The 8,776-nt window shown below is 47.6% G+C and overlaps 1 long non-coding RNA gene across 1 annotated transcript in view; it reads right to left on the bottom strand.

Annotated features, from left to right (window-relative positions):
• Positions 1-4,615: 4,615 nt before the first annotated feature.
• LOC119965588 overlaps positions 4,616-8,776 on the bottom strand; it is a 131,079-nt gene continuing 126,918 nt past the window's right edge. Inside the window, exon 3 of the long non-coding RNA XR_005460553.1 lies at positions 4,616-4,805. This is a non-coding gene — a long non-coding RNA (uncharacterized LOC119965588). The remainder of the gene's footprint in view (positions 4,806-8,776) is intronic.

Below are 8,776 nucleotides of genomic sequence, written 5' to 3'. Positions count from 1 at the left end.
ATCAAAAAGGCTGTGAAGGAATGTGAGTCATGTTAAACCTCCATTCCCAACAGCCAGAAAGAATCATTATAGCCACATACCCATGGACCAGACTCACAACTGATCCCTTCAGCATCCATGGAGATTTCTTGACTGCAATAGATTATTTCTCCAGATTTCCAATTACAGCAACTACACCTTAACGTGTCAACCAATGCAAGCTCATAAAGGTCAATCTTCAGTCTGTTCAGGGCATCACAGGAGGCTGTTTCTGACAATGAGCCCCACTACACAGGACAACCATAAGACCATAAGACATAGGAGCAGAATTAGGCCACTTGGCCCATCAAATCTGCTCCACCATTCAATCATGGCTGATATTTTTCTCATCCCCATTCTCTTTCTTTCTCCCCATAACCCCTGATCCCCTTATTAAACTAAAATTAAACTAAATAGTTTAATAATTGGGCAGCACGGTAGCATGGTGGTTAGCATAAATGCTTCACAGCTCCAGGGTCCCAGGTTCGATTCCCGGCTGGGTCACTGTCTGTGCAGAGTCTGCACGTCCTCCCCATGTGTGCGTGGGTTTCCTCCGGGTGCTCCGGTTTCCTCCCACAGTCCAAAGATGTGCGGGTTAGGTGGAGTGGCCATGCTAAATTGCCCGTAGTGTCCTAAAAAGTAAGGTTGGGGGGGGGGGGGGATTGTTGGGTTACGGGTATAGGGTGGATACGTGGGTTTGAGTAGGGTGATCATTGCTCTGCACAGCATCGAGGGCCGAAGGGCCTGTTCTGTGCTGTACTGTTCTATAAACAAGAACCTATCTATCTCTGTCTTAAAGACACTCAGTGATTTGGCCTCCACAGCCTTCTGCGGCAAAGAGTTTCACAGATTCACTACCCTCTGGCTGAAGGTATTCCTCATCTCTGTTTTAAAGGATCCTCCCTTTAGAGCAGCATGGTAGCATAGTGGTTTACAGCTCCAGTGTCCCAGGTTCAATTCCTGGCTCAGGTCACTGTCTGTGCAGAGTCTGCACGTTCTCCCAGTGTGTCCATGAGTTTCCTCCGAGTGCTCCGGTTTCCTCCCACAGTCCAAAGATGTGCACATAGGTGGATTGGTCATGATAAATTGCCCTTAGTGTCCAAAATTGCCCTTAGTGTTGGGTGGGGTTACTGGGTTATGGGGATAGGGTGGAGGTGTTGACCTTGGGTAGGGTGCATTTTCCAAGAGCTGGTGCAGACTCAATGGGCCAAATGGCCTCCTTCTGCACTGTAACTTCTATGAAAAAAAATAGTCTGAGATGGTGTCGTCTGGGTCTAGTTTTTCCTACAAGTGAACACATTCTCTCCACATCCACTCTATCCAGGCCTCGCAGTATCGTGTAAGGTTCAATAAGATCCCGCCTTATCCTTCTAACTCCAACAAATGGAGACCCAGAGTCCTCAACGTTCCTCATATGACAAGTTCTTCATTCCAGGGATCATTCTTGTGAACTTCCTCTGGACCCTTTCCAAGGCCAGCACATCCTTCCTTATGCCTAAATTCCTCCTTTCAAAATACATAACCTCACACTTATCCACATTGTATTTCATCTGCCACTTCATTGCCCACTCTCCTAGCCTGTCCAAGTCCTTCTGTAGTCCCCCTGCTTCCTCAATACTACCTGTCCCTCTACAGATCTTTGTATCATCTGCAAACTTAGCAACGGTGCCTTCAGTTCCTTCTTCCAGATCATTAATGTATATTGTGAAAAGTTGTGGTCCCAGCACAGACCCCTGAGGCACACCACTAGTCACCGGCTGCCATCCTGAAAAAGACCCCTTTACCCCCACTCTCTGCCTTCTGCCAGTCAGCCAATCCTCTATCCATGCCAGGATCTCACCCTGATCACCATGGGCTCTTAACTTATTTAACAGTCTCCTATGCGGCATCTTGTCAAAGGGCTTCTGGAAATCTAAATAAATCACGTCCACTGGTTCTCCTTTGTCTAACTTGCTTGCTACCTCCTCAAAGAACAGGTTTGTCAGACATGACCTCCCTTTGACGAAGCCCTGCTGACACAGTCCTATTTTACCATGCACTTCCAAGTTCTTTGCGATCTCATCTTTAATGACAGACTCTAAAATCTTACCAATGACCAGTCAGGCTAATCATACAACCTTTCAAGTAAATGTGTGAAAGGTGAGGGAGTCAACCATACCATTGTCAAATTACCCCAGATCGATTGGAATGGTAGAATGTAGGATTTGAACTGTCAAATCCCAAATCATGAAGTGTGGACAAACAATCTCCACGTGGCCAAGTTGCATCTCAGAGTGACAATGCTCAGTCTGACTGTTCCCTTGCCTGGGGAAATACTATTCAGCAGACATGTGCGGACAAACCTCCCCGTTTTCATTCATCAATAGTCCCAAGAGGACATAGGCACTATTTGAAAAACAGGGGAAGATGAAAGTTGAATCCAGCAGAAATCATCAGCAAACACCCAAAACCAAGAGTACTTCAAGCGCAATAGGATGGACAGTGCGGTGAAACTTATACCAAATCAAAAGTATATCACAACCAGAAATACTGAGAAATCCTATTGCACACAGAACACAGTCCAAGATAGAACACACCGAGAAAACATCTGAAAACATAACAGCAGCCGCAACCACGAAAGATCACCGAAGCTGAATGGATAAATTAACCAATAGCATGTTTCAGAGACAAAGTTATTATTTTGTAGAATTGTACATTCAGGCACAATTATCATCTTTTTCTTTCATGTAGATAGTTTGATTCTTTGAAGGTAAACCTTTAGTTAGAAAAAGAGAGGGATGTTGTGATGTGATGGAATTGATCTTCAAGGTGACCTATCTTAAAACGACTCAATTGCTACCACATCAATGTGATGTCATGGCCCCGCCACATGTTGTCAGTTGGTCAATAGCAATGGTGGAGGTCATTTCCTCCTCAAATAGTGTGGTGGCGGTAAAACAATAAAAACTGAACAAATTATTTGACTGTCTACATTCCCTTTCTTTATTTCAAGTATTGTCATTTTACTTGTTCTATATCAATGCTCTGCCAATTTTATTTAAAAGAGGATAATTACTATTGGCATTTTAAAAGATTAATATGGAACAATATTACTAATTATTCAATTAATTCTGCAAATATTCAGGTAAATGCGATTTCCTTAATGAGCTTCTTGCATTTTAAACGCAGATTAATGTCAAAAAATGGGGAAACACTGTCAGCAGTCCGCTGCAAGTCCTCAAGACAATAGGAAATAGAGCTGTGTAACAAACCAAGAAAGGTCTCACTACTAAATATAGACTAACACATAATTTGGGGCATGTTACACAGCAGCAACATCCCCAGGGGATTCAGACAACATAAATTGTGAGAGTGTAATTTGACCATTTATTAACCCTATCTCAGCCCTTTAATGTGTCAGTGATTAAAGCATGGAGCAAGCAGTTAAACACATTGGAAAGATTGGTTTGATGAGATTAGTCCTGGACGGACTGAATGAATGGTGGTGTTAATCCCATTTTGCGCTGACAACAAGCTTTCTTTGTGCCGTGCCAGATTAAACTAAAAATGAACATTGCAGCACATGGTTAGGCAGCCAATGATATGAGGATTTATTTTTGCAGACTTGTATATTTCATACACTGTTTGACCTCTGTGCAGTCGCAGAGAAATTAGAAATTGCAGCTTCACTTTCAGGAGAATTCACCCAGCCAAAATTCTGAATACAAAACAATATTACTGTGGATATTGAAAATCGAAAATTGAAACAGGAAATGTTGGAAATACTCAGGAGGTGATGCCGTGTCTGTGGAGAGAGAAAGAGAGTTAATATTGCAGGAAATGACCTTTCAGCTGAACAGGAAATTGTTTGAGATGTAACCGGATTGAAGCAAGTGTAGAGGCAGAGTGGAAGGAACAAAAGGAAAGGGCCATAATAGGGTGGACAATTACATGATCAATTAGGTAATAAGGCAGGGTAGAGGTGGAGATTAATGAGATAAATAAATAATAAAGTCGAGAGGAGCTATAATAAGGAAAGTCATGATGTGGAGATGCCGGCGTTGGGCTGGGGTGAGCACAGTAAGAAGTCTGATAACACCAGGTTAAAGTCCAACAGGTTAGTTTCAAATCACTAGCTTTCGGAGCGCTGCTCCTTCCTCAGGTGAATCATGAGACTTCTTACAATCTCCGATTTGCAGACTAAGTGCTGACGTCGGCGTGGGAACAATGGCGTTTTACGCCCGAAGAAACGACTCCAAAGCTGCACCGATCCTCTGTCTGGTGGAGGGCTATCAGACACGCAGCGTAAAGCCCCCGGCTTTACCTACAAATACAGCCAGAGAATTGGCAGGTCTGTCGCCCCGCATGTGCGCAGCGATTGCCTGCAGGAACATGGGAGCGGCTGCACACGGACCTGGCTTGCCAAAAGCTGCCCCCCTTTGACCAGACTTGCCACCCCCAGACCAGCCCCCACCAGTGCTCCCAGCCCCCGCTAAAGTCTCCGCTGCCCGCGGAATGGCTCCCCAGCCCCCCCCCCCCCCCCCCCCCCCCCCCCCGGCGCAGACGTCATGCTGGGTTCCACACTGTCAGGAACTTGGCCCATTGGGGCGGAGGATCGAGGGTGGGCCTCAGGCAACGTCCTGATTTCGTCCTGATGGCGTGCGGCGTGTTTTGAGCGGGTGGAGCATTTTGCAAACGCGGCACCGACCCCGATTCTGGCCGCGAACGGGGATTCTCCAGCCGATTGTCGAACACGATTTTTGTGTCGGTGACGGAAGAATACCGCTCGTAACATCAACAGTCGTCATCTGAAAACAAAAAGTACATCAAAATGAACAGATGTTACGGTCTCAACGTCGAGAAGGGAAATTGTAAAGTTCTCAGCTGACAGGTGAGGAGACGTTCCTCAAGCTGAGCTAACCTGCAATTGACCAGTGCAGCTGGCCGAGGACAGAGATGTCAGTGTGGGGGGTGATGTGGCAACTTAAACTGACAGGCAATTGAAAGCTCAGGGTGACGAGTGTGGACTGAATAGCAGTCACTCAGTCTGTATTTGATCACCCCAAACTGCAGTGTGGGCAATAAATGTTGGGCAGGATTCTCCTCTGCGAGTCCGGCTCATTCCCGGCAGTGAGGATGGAGTATTTGGTGCTCAGCTAAATCTGAATTCACAGCAGCGGGAACAGGGTATCCCACCGGAGCGAAGGAACGGAGGATCCCGCGATGGAGCCGAGGATTCTGGGGCTATGTCCCCATGCTGGCGTGGGAATGGATTACACCAGGAAAAATGGAGAAAAGAGCCACCGATCCCCCGTTTGGCCGGGTGCGAGAATGTCGGTAGCATGGAGCACCCGGGTCTCGCTGCCGATACGCCCGGAGAATTGCTGGGTCCGTGGCCGTGCGTGCGCGTGAGGGTGGCCTGCAGCAGCCGCACCGAGATACATGGCGGAGGCTGCTCGCGGACCGGGCCCACGACATAGTCCCTCCCCTTCGGCCCCCTCGCGGGCCTTGGACCACCCCCCACTGTGCCCCCAACCCTAAATAATATTCCCCCCTGCCCGCAGATTGGCCCTCCCCCCACTGTGGCGGCGCTGGATTGAGGAATTCAGCCGGTCAGGGGGTGGAGCATCGTGGGGCAGACTTCAGGAAATGTCCTGAGGCCGTCGATGTGTGGCCCGGTGGACTCCCGGCTTTGGCCGGGAACATTGATTCTCCGGCCAAACACGATTTTGACGCACCGAAGTCTCGGATCAGAGAATCCCGCCCAGAGCCTCGTATCGGAGAATCCCGCCCAGAGCCTCGTATCGGAGAATCCCGCCCAGAGCCTCAGAACGGAGAATCCCGCCCCGGAGCCGAGGAGAATCCCACCCCGGAGCCGAGGAGAATCCCACCCCGGAGCCGAGGAGAATCCCGCCCCGGAGCCGAGGAGAATCCCACCCCGGAGCTGAGGAGAATCCCACCCTGGAGCCGAGGAGAATCCCGCCCCGGAGCCGAGGAGAATCCCACCCCGGAGCCGAGGAGAATCCCGCCCCGGAGCCGAGGAGAATCCCACCCCGGAGCCGAGGAGAATCCATGTCATTCAGTTGGCAAAAGTTCAGACAAATGTTTGGAAGGAATGTTTGAGGCTTTGGCCAATGAGGAGAGAGGAGGTAAAAGGGAAAATGTTCCTGCTCCTGAATTTTCCTAGAATGTTGCTCTGGGAAAGGGACAGGGGGTTGGGATGACTGAGGGGGTGGATCAGTCTGTCACCTAGGGAACAATCCCTTGTTCCCTTTGCAAGATTGAAAGGGGGGGGGGTGATATTTAGTGCGGAGGATATTGACTGAATGTGAGGGTGGGTGAGTTGAAGGGTGAAGATAATGAGGACAATCAGGGGAATCTGCTACTTGCACCTCGCAGAACAGCAATCTAATTTCCAAGCTGCAGAAGGTGTCAGTAAACCTCTTGCTTTCCCTCTCCACCCTCTGACCAGTGAAATCCTCGCTCCCTTCAGGTAACACAGTTGGTCAACAGCCTCTCTAAATTCACAGCAACTACTGGCATTACCAGGCAATGTCATTGTGTTCATTCCTGCCATGTAGGCAGTGCCGGCAAGATTGGCATTTGTTACCCATCTCTAATTGCCTGTGATAAAGTGGTGGTGAAGGACATGTTCTATACAAAGCACTACATTCTCCTACAGCCCATTGCTGGCCTAATTCATCTCTTCCACAAGAAAGATCCCTTTTCATTGCATGACCTGCATTGCTCCTCTGGACTGTACAGTACAGTATGCGTTTAACAACCCTAAGTGTACCGGTACATGTTTGGCTGAAGAAATCCCTCCTCATCTCTGTTTTAAAGGATTGTCCCTTTAGTCTGAGATGGTATCTTCAGGTTCTAGTTTTTCCTACAAGTGGAAACATCCTCTCCACGTCCACTCTATCCACGCCTCACAGTATCATGTAAGTTTCAATATGATCCCCTCTCATCCTTCTGAACTCCAAGTACAGACCCAGAGTCCTCAACCGTTCCTCATACAACAAGCTCTTCATTCCAGGGATCATTCTTGTGAACCTCCTCTGGACCCTTTCCAAGGCTAGCACATCCTTCCTTAGATACGGGGCCCAAAACTGCTCCCAATACTCCAAATGGGGTCTGACCAGAGCCTTATACAGCCTCAGGAGGATGTCCCTAGTCTTGTATTCTAGCCCTATTGACATGAATGCTAACATTGCATTTGCCTTCTTAACTGCCGACTGAACCTTTATGTTAACATGTTTGATAATCCCAGGTGTGTGGTACATGTTTGACAACCATATTTGTGCCGGTAAATGTTTGATAATCCAGGGTATGCGGTACATGTTTGACAATCCTGCGTGTGCTGGTACATGTTTGACAATCCTGCGTGTGCTGGGACATGTTTGACAATCTGCGTGTGCTGGTACATGTTTGTAATCTGTGTGTGCTGGTACATGTTTGTAATCTGCGTGTGCTGGTACATGTTTGACAATCTGCGTGTGCTGGTACATGATTGACAATCCTGCGTGTGCTGGTACATGTTTGTAATCTGCATGTGCTGGTACATGTTTGTAATCTGTGTGTGCTGGTACATGTTTGACAATCTGCGTGTGCTGGTACATGTTTGACAATCTGCGTGTGCTGGTACATGATTGACAATCTGTGTGCGCTGGTACATGTTTGTAATCTGTGTGTGCTGGTACATGTTTGTAATCTGCGTGTGCTGGTACATGTTTGACAATCTGCGTGTGCTGGTACATGATTGACAATCCTGCGTGTGCTGGTACATGTTTGTAATCTGCATGTGCTGGTACATGTTTGTAATCTGTGTGTGCTGGTACATGTTTGACAATCTGCGTGTGCTGGTACATGTTTGACAATCTGCGTGTGCTGGTACATGATTGACAATCTGTGTGTGCTGGTACATGTTTGACAATCTGCGTGTGCTGGTACATGTTTGTAATCTGCGTGTACTGGTACACGTTTGACAATCCTGCGTGTACTGGTACACGTTTGTAATCTGCGTGTACTGGTACACGTTTGACAATCCTGCGTGTGCTGGTACATGATTGACAATCCTGCGTGTGCTGGTACATGTTTGTAATCTGCGTGTACTGGTACACGTTTGACAATCCTGCGTGTGCTGGTACATGTTTGTAATCTGCGTGTGCTGGTACATGTTTGTAATCTGCGTGTACTGGTACATGTTTTACAATCCTGCATGTGCTGGTACATGTTTGACAATCTTCGTGTGCTGGTACATGTTTGACAATCTGTGTGCGCTGGTACATGTTTGACAATCTTCGTGTGCTGGTACATGTTTGACAATCTGCGTGTGCTGGTAGATGTTTGTAATCTGCGTGTTCTGGTACATGTTTGTAATCTGCGTGTTCTGGTATGTGTTTGACAATCTGCGTGTGCTGGTACATGTTTGACAATCTGCGTGTGCTGGTAGATGTTTGTAATCTGCGTGTTCTGGTACATGTTTGTAATCTGCGTGTTCTGGTATGTGTTTGACAATCTGTGTGCGCTGGTACATGTTTGTAATCTGCGTGTTCTGGTACATGTTTGTAATCTGCGTGTTCTGGTATGTGTTTGACAATCTGCGTGTGCTGGTACATGTTTGACAATCTGCGTGTGCTGGTAGATGTTTGACAATCTGCGTGTGCTGGTACATGTTTGACAATCTGCGTGTGCTGGTAGATGTTTGACAATCTGCGTGTGCTGGTACATGTTTGACAATCTGTGTGTGCTGGTACATGTTTGTAATCTGCGTGTT

The sequence above is a fragment of the Scyliorhinus canicula genome, chromosome 5 (assembly GCF_902713615.1).
Source record: "Scyliorhinus canicula chromosome 5, sScyCan1.1, whole genome shotgun sequence".
NCBI lineage: Eukaryota > Metazoa > Chordata > Chondrichthyes > Carcharhiniformes > Scyliorhinidae > Scyliorhinus > Scyliorhinus canicula.
This window is presented reverse-complemented; position numbering and strand designations above follow the sequence as displayed.